Source organism: Micromys minutus (assembly GCF_963924665.1).
Source record: "Micromys minutus genome assembly, contig: SCAFFOLD_145, whole genome shotgun sequence".
Lineage (NCBI taxonomy): Eukaryota > Metazoa > Chordata > Mammalia > Rodentia > Muridae > Micromys > Micromys minutus.
Window position 1 is genome coordinate 637,764 of NW_027667191.1, and position 13,604 is coordinate 651,367.

A 13,604-nucleotide genomic window follows, 5' to 3' on the forward strand; every position below is an offset into this window, starting at 1 on the left:
TTCCCGGCGCTCTGACGTACCCTAAGGATTCCTGAGCATCAGCCTATACTAGACAAATTTTCTGCAGATAAACAGAAGAGAAACTTTTGTTGAAATAACACTATTTGAATGAATTAATGACTATAGAATTTCTGATTTGACTCAGATATTTTTAGAAAGAATGTTTTATGAGATGGTTTTGTTTCTTCAAAATGATATAATAAAGTTTGAATCAAAAATAGAATGTGTCCTCTCCTGATAAAATAGTAAATAAAGGCTGCCTAATAAGGAATAGAATGGGCGGGCCCAGGCACAGCTGCCCAGCTGTTGCCAGAGCCCAGTGGAACCTATGGCCAGCCTCAACTCACTGGACGCAGTGAAGCGCAAGATCCAGTCCCTTGCAGTAGCAGGCAGATGACACAAAGGATGGAGCACAGGGCTTGCAGCGTGAGCTGGAGGGCGAGCGCGAGCAGAGCGAGAAAGCTGAAGGAGTTTTGGCAGCTCTCAACCGCCGCATCCAGCTGGTGAAGGAAGAGCTGGACTGGGCTCAGGAGCGACTGGCCACAGTCCTACAGAAGATGGAGGAGGCAGAGGACGCTGCTGATGAAATGAGAGAGGCGCGAAGGTGACAGAGAACCGAGCCATGAAAGATGAGGAAAAGATGGAAATCCAGGAGATGCAGCTTACAGAAGCCAAGCATGTCGCCGAGCAGGCTGTCCGCAAGTATGAGGTTGCTCATAAATTGGTCATCCTGGAGGGTTAGCGGGAGAGAGCGGAACTGTTGGAACTAAAGAGTGGAGATCTGGGAGAAGAGCTTAAGAATGTAACTAACAATCTGAAATCACTGGAGGCTGCTTCTGAAAAGTATTCTGTAAAGGAGGATAAATATGAAGAAGAAGCTCCTGTCTGACAAGCTGAAAGAGGCTGAGACCCGCCCGAGCTGTGTCGAGCCTCACCTCGACCGGTGGGGAAGACACGATCTGGGGAAGATCTTCTTCAAGCAGTTTATTTAGGATCCTTGAACAAGCTTGTGCTTCTGTTTCTGCCTTGGTCTCCGCTCCCGGGGGAACGCCCGCACAGGCTTAAATCCCCTTGCACCTACCAACCCCTGTAAGCCACGTGGGCCCTGCAGATAGGCTGCTTAAATGCAGAAGCAGGCAAGCTGAACAGGCACAGCCAAATAAGGAGTTGTTTACTACTGAGAGCCCTCACCATTAAGGAGGTGGAAGGCGGAAACCAGTGCCATCTTTGGGGCACAGCACCTCGCAGCTCTCTACAGTTCCCCCTTTTTTATTTTTGGCCATATTTTTGGCCGAGAGAATGCCTGTCCTAGGTTGCCCCCTGTGGCAGTGCCCCTTACCCATCTTTGGGAGATGAACAGCATTGGTTTAATCCCTGTCTTAGGTTGGTGACACACCCAGGGAGTCCTACCCATCACTGACTACTTCTCTAGAATGCCAAGAGGCCTTTTATTCTTGGTGCATGACTGTAAGTCATGCTTGGGGGGGACTGTCCTGCCTCCATGGCTGTGAATGCCTGGACAACTATAGCTGCATGCTGTTTCTGAGCAAACCTTATTCTCCAAAGGCACCACAGGCCCACAAAGAAGGCAAGCAACAAGAGGCCAGCCATGGCTCCCATTCCCGTCCACTCTTTTAAATGATTTATGCTGGCAGCAATCCAAGATGACAGTCCAATAGCCAATCGCTAGAGCAATGGGGAGCCCACTTAGGCTGGTGGGGTACTAGCTCCTCAAGCGTACTTTTAGCAGGCCACCATCCACTCACCCAAGAAGCATTGACTTGGTACCTGGTATTAGTAGTAGGGAATGCTAGCAAGCTCTTTATCTAAAGAAGGACAAAACTAAACTCTTATTGGTGCTAAGGAAGCGGGGATACACTTTTGCATCATGACATATCGGCATGGATCTTGGGAACACTGACAGAATCTACCATCGGGGCTCCGCTTGAGTCTGCAGTTGGTTCACACTGACTACCATCAGCCATAGTAGCATTTTCATTCTTGTTGCACTTCTTGGTTAGTCTTTCGGGAACTCACAGTGGATCTTGTAGGTCCTGGGGAAATACACAAACAGACTCTCTCACCCATGCCAACACAGGGTCTGACCCGTGCCACAAACCTGTAATCACATCTTTCCATTTGACATAGCCTTTCAACGTGCTCACTCGACATTGATGTCAATCAGCGGTAGTGAGGACATCATCATCCAAAATTAAAAATTCAGGGTAAAAAGGGCTAAGGATAGTTGTTCCTTGGATGACCTTATTAGACACTCTTTCAATGTGCGATGAGCTCACTCAACGATACCTTGTCCTTGGGAATTATAAGGCAGGCCATGGCTTAACTGTATATCCATTTGTTTACAAAAGATTTGAAAGAATGGGCGGTATACGCTGGGTCATTATCAGTTTTTAAGTGTTGGGGCTTTCCCCAGGCAGCCCAGGCTTCTAGGCAGTGTCCAATGATGTTACGTGCCTTTTCTCCACTCATGGCTGTAGCATGAATGATACCTGAGCAGGTATCTACAGAAACGTGAACATATTTTAGAGTCCCAAAACTAGAAATATGAGTGACATCCATTTGCCATACTTTGAGCGGCAAGAGATCTCTGGAATTGACTCCTATTCCAGGAGGGTGATGGAAGATAATACATTCTAAAACAATATGGCAAGCATCAGCTCTGGATAACTTAAATTTCTGCTGTAAGGTCCTGGATAATACGTGAAATTGTTGATGAAACTATCTTGCCTGATCAAGAGATGAGCTAAGAAAAACATACTCCCTCCAGGTACATTTATCTACTTTATCATTTCCTGCACTCAGTGGTCTGGGCAGTCCAGTATGCGCTCTAACATGCTGAACAAAAAAATTCTGATCCCTATTCCAAATCAAATTTTGTAATTCCTGCAAGAGGGCACTCACTGTGCAGCTAGGTTTAATTGGTTCAGCCACTACCAATATTTTAACAGCATTAACAACATAGGTTGAATCTGAAACTAAATTAAAAGGAAAGGAACAATTTTTGAACACTTCTATTACAATCTTACACTCAACAACTTGCAGAGAACCTGGGTGATATTGGTATAACACAGGCTCTTGTTGCTCTATCATGTAGGCCCCACAGCCTGTCTTAGATCCATCAGTAAAGATATTAGGGGCTCCACTAATGGGAATAGTGGAGGTAACCTTTAGAAAAATTACTGGATGTTTTTTGAAAAACATCAATAATGGATGTTTTGGATAATGGTTATCTATTTTTCCTGGGACTCCACAACGAAGAATGGCCCAGTCATCCACAGTGCCGCATAGGACTTTCACCTGCTGGCTGGTGTAGGGCACTATAATGGAGGCAGGAGTTGTGCCAAAAAATTGTATTCACTGTTGAACTCCACTCTGAGCCAACTCTGCGAAAGATGTAGGATAGTGCTCTACTGACTTAGCTGGGGAAGTATTTGGATATATCCAAAGTAGAGGGCCATCCTGCCATAACAGCCCTGTAGGTTGCAAATAAGTGGCTAATATGAAGATCTTAATATCTGCACTCTCTTTCCATCAATTTAAGGTAGCATTTTATAACTCCTTTTCAACTTTCCTTAAAGCTTCCCTTGCTTCAGCAGTCAATTGCCTGGGAGAATCTAGAGCCGAATCTCCAGCCAAAATATTATACAATGGCTTTAATTCATAATTTGGTAATTTTAAATAACACTTAATCCAATTGATATCTCCCAATAATTTTTGAAAATCATTAAGTGTTTTAAGATTATCTTTTCTTATCTCTACCTTTTGCAAGTGAAATCCAGATCCTACCCTAACTTATCCCAGCACGCTACTATTAGGTTTCCTGAGACTGCGAACCAAGGTGCAATGGTATCACACTCATCCAAAAACCTTTCTAGGGTGCTCTTCTTCATTTTGAGGTTTACTTTGACAAGAGTAGTTCTTGAAGAGCCAGAAAAATTGGATGAAACTGAGAAGTTCCCACCCTAAATCTTTCACTTTCAGTTTGCTACTGTTGCAAACTTCCTTGCTTGCTACCCGAGACCTTATAGCTGCTTTTCTCTGCGGGCCCTTATCGTCCCAACTTACCTTGGGAACTTTATTGCCATTTTTCTTCGTCCTTATCATCCCAACTTACCTTGGGAACTTTATTGCCGCTTTTCTCCGCGGTCCTTATCGTCCCACCTCACCTTGGGAACTTTACAGCGCTGCCCTGACTGCCAGGAGTTCTGATCTTGAACGGAGACTCCCGGGTTCTGGCACCAGTTGTCTGAGTTTGCAGAAAGGACAGTTTCTAAACTGGAAGAGACAATTGATGACCTGGAAGAAAAACTTGGCCCGGCCAAAGAAGAGAATGTGGGCTTACATCAGACACTGGACCAGACACTAAACGAACTTAACTGTATATAAAGTGAACCAGAGTCCTGTTTTGACACCAGCTTCTCCCTAGAGAGCGCCCTGTCTTCCTCTTGTAAGAAGTTCTGTTTATTACTATGTCTCCACATGCTGAAAGCACCAAGCAGATAATGAATTCATGACCAAATATTTTGTGTTAGACAAGCTTAGTGCACCAGTTAAATTTAAATTTTCCTTTTCCATTCAAATGGCACCAGCTTCTTTGGCTACTCTTATTATTATATTGCATTTATTCCTAAAATAGGCAGGGAATTTCACACTGAGTGTAGTTGCTTAAGGCTGAGGGCATTTGGTTCTCAGGAACTAGTCAGCCCCACACTTTGGAGCACAGGCTCAAGTATCAAATCGGACCTGGTTGCTGTTGGGAAGTTATGTGAGGCTAGGGGTTGTCACAAGAAAACATGTAGAAATTTTCCACCCAGAGCAAAAATTAAAAACAGTCTACTATAGGAAATCATAAAGCACAATTAGATTGGCCTGATCATGCTGAGGCTACTCCACTCTCCCCTGTCCAAACCAGATTTCCTTTAAGCATTCCAAGAGATAATGCTGGGGTGACCATTGTTGCCCAGGTGCCTTCTAATAGAGCTTTAATGCTGTTCCGTATGCATCACCCTTCACTCCAGAATTGTTCTTTGAGGAGCAAGCATCTTATTCCAGGACTTTTCTGCTGGTCTAATGATATACTCAGCAGAGAAAATGGCAGAATCTAATCCTTTTCAGATCAGTCCTGTCAAAAAGACTGCTAGCAAAGTCAGGCACAGCCATGCACTTGAAAGGCAGAAGCAGCTAGATCTCTGAGTTTGAGCCAGCCTAGTCTGTCGGTATAGTGAAGCTAAGAACAGCCTCAAATAATAAAAAGCTTGCTAGACATCAATACATTGAGCACTCTTCTAAAACCAAGTGTTGGGCAACAGAAGGTCTCTCCAGCAGCAAAGTAGTGATAGAAAAATTGGCTTAACTTCATCTCCATTGTTCAGGGAACAACAAATGGAAGCTTGACTTTGCAAAGATTTGAATTCCTTCAGGAAAGACACTAATAAAAGACCGAGAACTCCTGATTGAACTGGATGTGGAGTGCTCCGTAGGCTGCCCTTTGTAGTCTTGCTCCCTCAGCTAACATCTCACACTGAAACATTCCACATTCCCCAGCAGTGCGGGGCCAACTCGAGTTTACAGTCCTGACTGAAAATCACCCTGCTTCTAGCTTATCTGAACCCCTGCTCCTCACTCCTATTTATTGAGCATCACACTACCAAGAAGATGAACTTTTAGCAAACTGTGCAATTGGTAAAATCTACTCTGTTCTTTATACTCTTGCAATTGTATCATACATAATAGTACCACTTTTTCTAGATTTTGGTCAAATAAATTTTTGCATAAATAAAAAAAGGAATAAAATGAGCTTTCATAAATTGCACTAAGAAGAGAAATAGGATTAGAGCAAGTTAATGATCATGAAAAAAAAGCAATCATTACAGGTCAGGTGTGCACTAGCATAAAATAAGACCATATGGGAGCTGGAGAGGTTAAGAGTACTTCCTCTTCCCAAAGTCCTGAATTCAATTCCCAGCAACTTCATGGTAGCTCACAACCATCTGTAAAGAGATCTTCCAGTGTATCTGAAGAAACTGACAGTATACTCACATATATAAAATAAAATCTTTAAAAAAAAAAGGGCATATGAAACTGTTGCTTTGTATGAGCTTGGTGAAAAAAAAATATTGCTTTGAACTTACTATAGACATCCTTCTGGAAATACCTTTCATGTAGCAATCTATCTGTAAGGTAATATTATAAAGAACTTTTGTCTAAGAAGCTACAAAAAGGCCGAGTCTATAAATAAAGGGTAGCTGTGGAGACCATGCATCAAATGTGTATGTATGTGTGTATATATGTCTATACAAAATGTACGCATGCATACCTACCTATATATCTATATATTTACATATGTACATCTATGTGGTCTATTTCTCTATCCCATTTCTTCCTGGTTCTTTCATTTAGCCTGTCCTTTGACTGGAGAATTGAGAACACTGATGTTTAAAATGGTTGATATTCATGTGCAAGTATGATAATCCTGTTGCTGGTTTTGGTATATTCTTCTTAGTATATTTTAGTCTTTAAAAATTAAGACCTTCCACAATCTGACTCCCTCTGCAATGCTGAATTCTCTCTTTAAGGAGAAATAATGTTTCCTATATTTCCCTTAGTTTTAGTTTTTTAAATATGATTTGTTTAGGCTGTTTATGTCATGGATTTTTTTATTCTTCTTAAATGATCACTGTTTTGCTAGGTTTGCTGTTATAGTCTTTAAAACTTATATGCATTGCTACAACCTCTGGGGGATTTCCGAGTTTTCTAAAAAATTAGCTGTTAGTCTTCTCTTACAGCTTTCAATATACATTCTTTGAGATATATATATATATATATATATATATATATATATATATATATATATATATACATATATACATATATATACATGCATACATATATACACATATATAAATACACACACACACATATAGTATTTATACTCAGAGGATTTTCCTTTTTTGTCTTGTCTATTTGGTGTTCTGTGGAAGAGGGGGTTGTTGTGCATAGATGTGCCTTTCCTTAGCGTGGGGAGTTTTCATCTATGAGCATGTTGAAGATATCCATGCCATTGACTTGCTGTCTCTTTTATCTATGCCAGTAATAAAAAGTTTGTATTTGATGGTATTCCACAAGTCTTATGACTTCCTTTTATATGTGTATATGTGATAAATTTGCATATACTTTTGTGTTTCTGCCTCAATATCTCTTCATGCTGAACTGCAACTTTAAGGTAAAACAAAGCTTTTAATACCTAAGTCGGTTTTGGTCATGCTGGCTTATTCAAACAGAAGAAACCTAGTAAGAAAAACATGAAGCTTCAGAGAGATTTAAATTTTCACGTGTTTAATACTCAAATACACAAGTATTGCGTAAAATATTAAAATTTCTAAGTGTCATCAAGTCAGCTATAAAAACTTAAAATTACTCTTTTACAGGTTATGTACCAAAGATAATTGACAAGTGCTTTAAGAAACAATTAGAATCTCATAACTTTTTATGACTATGAGATGCATAGATGGAATTTTTGTAAAATATGCTTAGGAAAGTTTGAATCCTTTCCTCTGGGATGTGATGTGATATCAACAGTTCTGTCCTATGGAGAACTGATCAATCATGTCCATTGTTTTAAGGATAAAACCACAGTGAATTTAACAAATATCTGGAAACAAAATGAGGTTCTTTAAATAGTCATTTAAAAGTGTTATGTTATTTTTATTGAATGATGTAAGGTGCATTTTAATATCCTTAACAATTTGGAATTTGAGGTAGACTATGTTGCTTTTTCTTAAGAATAATGCACTCTGTTTATTTTTTAAATATTGTATTGAAAGAATTCATTGTTGTAATGTACCTAAATGGACATAAGATGCTTGGATGTGCTAATGAGAATGCTTTAGTCCTTTACATTAACTACATATATTTATATCAAAAATTTCTTGATTTGAGCTTAATTATGCCTATGACTACAAGATTCTGTATTTATTTGTTCTTGTAAATCAACCAAGGCCCAGAATTCTTCACAATTTTGAGAATTTTGTTTTTTCTTCAATAATTGATTATTTTTTTGTTTACTTTAAATAAAAACCACACACCCCCTAGTCTCTTCCCAGTCCAATCTATACAAGTCCCTCTCCTAATTGACCCCTTTTTTTCTTCTCAGGAAAAGGAGAGCCCCCCTTGGATAGACTTTACCTGTAGACATCTAGACCCAGCAGGACTAGGCACATTCTCTCGCAATGGGGCCAAACCAGAAAATCTGGGTAGGGGGAATGGCATCAATGGCAGGAAACAAAGATAGAGTGAGCCACTGCTCTGGAGCCCCTGAAAGTTCCCTGGTTGCTGACCAAGTCTCTTTGAGCCCCTAGGGGTTCAGGATACTTGAGTCTTTTGAGGTTTGGCCTGTTGCTATGTATTGTAATGCTAAGTTCAAGCTCCTAGTTGCCCAAGAGACATGAATACTCAAGTAGACACAAATGAAGCTATGTGAACTTGCCCCCAAGTTATTTCTGACTGGTGAAAAAGACTCCTACAGCCTCTAGCTGGGAAGAATTGACATAGGCAGGTACTGGTGTTCTGGGCTTGGGGTCAGAGGAGACGTAAAGGGGAGAAAAAAAGAACGTGGATAGCGGAGAAAGACACCATTGGCTAGGAGTCAGGAAAGCATTGCTCTGAGGGATGGCCAATTGGAGTTAAGAGCAACCTACATGAAACATTGTAATAACTTGGAGTTAGTGATATGAAAGTAGATTCTAATAGCATATCTGTGCAGCTCTAGTGCTAATTAAGGTGTATTGTAAATAATAAAAGTTGTGTTTTTGATCCAGAAACTGAATGATCAAAGGAAGGATAAAGGCCCCAGTTTGGGATTAAATTCCACAACATAGGTCTTGTGGTGTCCTTAACCTGTCCAGTTTGCTTGAGAATTTCGTTTTGAAAATACAGGAGTGTACAACGTACCAACTTGAATAAGCTTTTGCATTGCTGTTCCTGTTTTCCAATTTGAAATAACTGTATTATTCCTGAAACCTGTTCAAGTTTCCCAAATTGTTCAATTATCTTCAGCTATGTTTTCAATGTATTCAATGACTGCCTACAGATAAAGACAATTATAATGTAATTGTTAGTTATGTTATGTTCAGTTTTTGTTAAGTATATCACACATACCCAGAGCCTAGTAAGATAAGTCTTTTCTGTTTGTTTTAGTTTGGTTTTTAAGATAGAAAGTCTTTATATAACCTTGGCTATCCTGGTAATCTATCTGTGGATCATGCTGTTCTTAAACTCACAGAGATTCTGCCTGCCTCTTCCTCCCAAGTGCTGGGATTAAAGGCATGCTCCACTACCACCTAGCCCATAAAGGTCTTTTTTTACTTGTCTGGTTAATCATATATTGCATCTCTTAAGTAGTTCCTGTTAGGATTCTTCCAAACTCCACCCCACAATTGCCTGGCACTATAAAAGGGGCTGCTTGCTCCCTCCTCTCTCTTTTGGTCTCTTGTTCTTGTTATCCTCCCTTGCACCATTGTCCCTCCTCTCTCCATCTCCCCCCCACACACAGTACTTATCTACTCTTCTACTCTGATTTCTCTCTCTGCCCCTGCTACCCTCTTAACTTCCCTCCCTGTTGTTGTTAGGAAAAGGATAAATAGTGTGTGGAGGGAGGATATGCTCAATGGAGGTGTGGAGAGGCATGAGAGGAAATCACTACCCACTTCAAATGACAGACATTCTAATAAACCTCAATTGACAGAAAAAACATGTTGAGCTGAGCATCCCACAAAGAATTAATGTGAGTCATGAACAAAACAGGAATCTCCAGGCATGAAATTATGGAATATTTATTATTATAATAAACAATATGTGCAACATAAATAAGCAAGTATGATTAATTCATACATTATGCTAAATAGAATTCAAACCAATTAAGACAGGAAAACAGGAGATATTTTAGAAATAGATTGTTCTCAATTGCAAAAAGATGGAAGGATGCATCAACTCAGATGATTCTGTGAGTTTATGCTTGATGCTTTGAGTATTTTTTGGAGGAACTCACTTATTTCTCTACAGACAGGATTTAAACCAAGTTCTAACAAATCCTGCTAGTGTTTTGAAAAGGAGTTGTTGAAAGAATACAAATGAAGAATGAATAAATATGTGGTTACAGGGATTGTAGAATCTAATAAATAAAAAAAATATGGACAGCTAACTAAAAGGGTGGGTCCAGAGGAGACCTCAACCTACTGCAATTGTCTCTTCTGTAGAACACCATAGCATTAAATGGCCTTGTGCCAACAGGTTGTTGCTTATTCACTGCTGAATGAAAGATAGGTTACAAATATCCTCTCAGATACTAGACTCACCTCAGTTCTTATTGAAATAGATTCTAAAGATTTCCTCCAACAATTAGACAAATGTCATCAAGTTAAGACATATCAGGAATCTAAAGATGAAAGCAATACAGATATGCAACTTCATAATCTGAAATGCTGTGCCCTAACCAGGGTCAGCCTGAAGAAATGCAGGAGAAGGTAGCCAGTCAGCAGGACTCCAGTACACCACAGAGAATTCCTTGCTCTCTCAGTTCCTGTACCAGCCTTGCACCTCCAGGATTGCTCAGCCCCTCTGCCCTCATCTGACCTGTGACCAGGAAAGCTGGATGAGGCTAGCTGCTCACCCTGGGGGAGGGGGCGGGTCATCTTCCTCCAGAGTTGGGGGTGGCAGTGACTTCATGGCACATTGCTGGATGGCAAAACTGGACTCTGTGAGATCTGAGACTGCATTGTTACTATAACAGTCTCTATTGTTGAAATGCTCAAACATAGAGCCAAACAAATCCTAGCCCAAAGTTTGTCCCATTTTTGACACCATTCTGTCTGAAGATAAAATTAATGGCACTTCCAGTAGTTAGTTTAACAGAATCAAAGCAACTCCACATGTAGGTAGTCATATTCATCACCTTCTAAGAAGTGGAATGTGGGTACTGTTAGCATTCCTTCTAAACTCTTGTAAATAAATAAATGCAACTGTCTATTTCCGCAGAATGAGAGCCTGAGAGCCAACTCACTGGACTGAACCCACAGGATTGTTCTCTCTAACTATCCCCATGTCTGTCTTGAAGCTTCTATCCTCCCTACAAATAATCTTCCAGACTGGATGACTCCACTTTGTTCTTTTGAGGGGATTTCTCTTCTAAGCCTCATACTAACCTTGGCAGTAAGTTCTGAAGGGCCCTAAGGGGCTCTCACCAGCTTTATACCCACCTGACTCAGGTCAAGACTAGCCCAAGTATCATCTTCCCTCCTCAGGTCAAGGATAGGCCAAGATCCATTCTCTGTCCACAGTTCCCAGGAGGAGCAGGAACATTCTTGAAAAACTGCAGAATGTACTGATAGTCACTGTTAGGGGAAGGAGGAAGAGAGTGGGGGGCATATGGCCCATGGAGGTGCGGCAATGCCTCTGATTACAAGGATTACAAGGAGCTGCAGTGAGCCTATGAAGTAAAGTCCAGATGAGCTGGGCATGGAGGGGCATTCCTACACACACACACACACACACACACACACACACACACACACACACACACACACAGAGTGTTTCTCTGTGGAGTCCTGGCTGCACTGGAACTTGCTCTGTAGATCTCACTGGCCTCAAACTCAGATATCCAATTGAGAGCTGGGATTAAGGGCATGAGTCAACATCTCTTGCCTAGGTAGGGCACACCCTCGATCCTAGCACCCAGCAAACAGAACAAGGTGGGTCTCTGTGAGTTCAAGGCTGGCAGTTCAGGTACAGATACCCATCCTTATTGCCTTCATAAATCTCAAAACAAACAAAACAACAATAACAACAATATGTGTTGGAACTGGGGTTATAACTGAGCGGCAGACGGCTTGCCTGGCATTCAGAAGGTCTTAGGTTTAGTCTCCAGTACTGAAACAGAAAGACCTGGGGGAAATGGCAAAGCAGTTAAGAGCACTTACTGCAACTACTTATAAGCCCTGTTCCAGGGGGATGACACCCTTTGACTTCTGAAGGCACTGAAAGACCCCCTCCTGCTTTAGCTGCAATAACGCCATTTCGTGCTAGGCCCAGAGCAGGCAAGGATAAAAAAATACTGAAACAAAAGTGAGCCAGAGGACAGCCCAGTCTCTGTCAGAACAAAAATATCTGCAGTTGACCACCTGGACCAAGGCAAGGACATCCCGCCACACATGTTAAAGCAAGGACGAAAAACAACTCCTTGTCCCAAAGGAGGGGCCAAGGCCGCCCTCCTCTTCTGAGAACTTGGGTCTGTAAGGCTGTGCAGGCTGGGTCGGGGTCCCAGGTGGCCAAGCAGGATACCGGTGGGCGGCCAGCTAGCAATAGACAAAGAACAGAAGACATTCAGACAAGCCCAGCTTTCAGATAAGCTGCAGCCCCCGACTAGAAACCAAGAGTTGTGTCCTTGGAGCCATATGTCTGCCATAGTTCCCACACATAGATAAGCCCAAGGCAACTATTCTCAGGAGCTGCAGCCCCAGCTGGTATCAAAAGCTGTTTCCTTAGAGCCGTGTCCTTGGGCTCACTCCCTGGCCACATTTAAACTAACCAATTAAAACCCTGTTGCTATGCTTCTGCTTCTGTACCTTGCTTCTGCCCCCCAAGCCCTATAAAAAGGGGACTGCCCCTTTGTCCGGCGCACAAGTCCTCTGAGAGACTGTGTGCCCACAGGTACCTGTGTAAATAAACCTCTTGCTACTTGCAACCGAAGTGAGTGGTCTCGCTGCTCCTTGGGAGGGGTCTCTTCAGACAGAAGATACCCTCTGGGGGTCTTTCATTTGGTGCGTTGGCCGGGAAACTGAGACTCCCTACCCAGGGACCACTGACCCACTATCGGGAGGTAAGCTGGCCAGCCCTTGTTTGTGTTTGTGTCTGATCGTTTGTCTAACTCTCTGCCACGCAGCGAACTCCTTATTTTCGGTACTTGGCGCCAAGTAATCAGTATCTGGCGGACCTGGAAGGAGCTGACGAGCTCGCACATCCCCTCCGCAGCCCTGGAAGACATTCCACGGGCATCTGTCTGGTTCCACTGTACGTGCAACTTCTGGGAGACGAGGGTTCCAGATCTGGACCCTCATCTGTATGGTCTCCGTCTGACACTTTTGTTAGGACTTGACCCCGGGGCCGCGCAGCGTGATCTGTGTTGATCTGTTCTTGTCTCTTGTTTGTTTGTTCAGTATTTGTTGTTACCTTGTTTGAAACTATGGGGCAGGCTGTCACTACCCCCTTGAGCCTTACCCTGCAGCACTGGAAAGATGTTGGAGACACCGCCCATAACCTCTCGGTAAAAATCTGAAAGGGAAAGTGGACCACGTTTTGCTCGGAAGAGTGGCCCACATTTGGCGTAGGATGGCCGCGGGACGGCACCTTTAACCTTGATATTATTTCCCAGGTAAAAGCCAAGATCATAGATCCAGGTCCCCATGGTCACCCGGACCAAGTACCTTACATCACCACCTGGGAATATTTTGCCTTATACCCACCTGCGTGTGTTAAGCCTTTTGTCTCTCCTAAGTCCTCTCCTTCCCCGTCCGCTCCGACTCTGCACTCTC

At 42.3% G+C, this 13,604-nt stretch overlaps 1 pseudogene across 1 annotated transcript; it reads left to right on the forward strand.

Moving 5' to 3' along the window:
• Positions 1-328: 328 nt before the first annotated feature.
• LOC308416208 (tropomyosin alpha-4 chain-like) lies at positions 329-4,407 on the forward strand (annotated as a pseudogene). The gene is made up of 2 exons: positions 329-911; positions 4,264-4,407. The product of its transcript is annotated as a tropomyosin alpha-4 chain-like (transcript).
• The last annotated feature ends 9,197 nt before the right edge of the window (positions 4,408-13,604 follow it).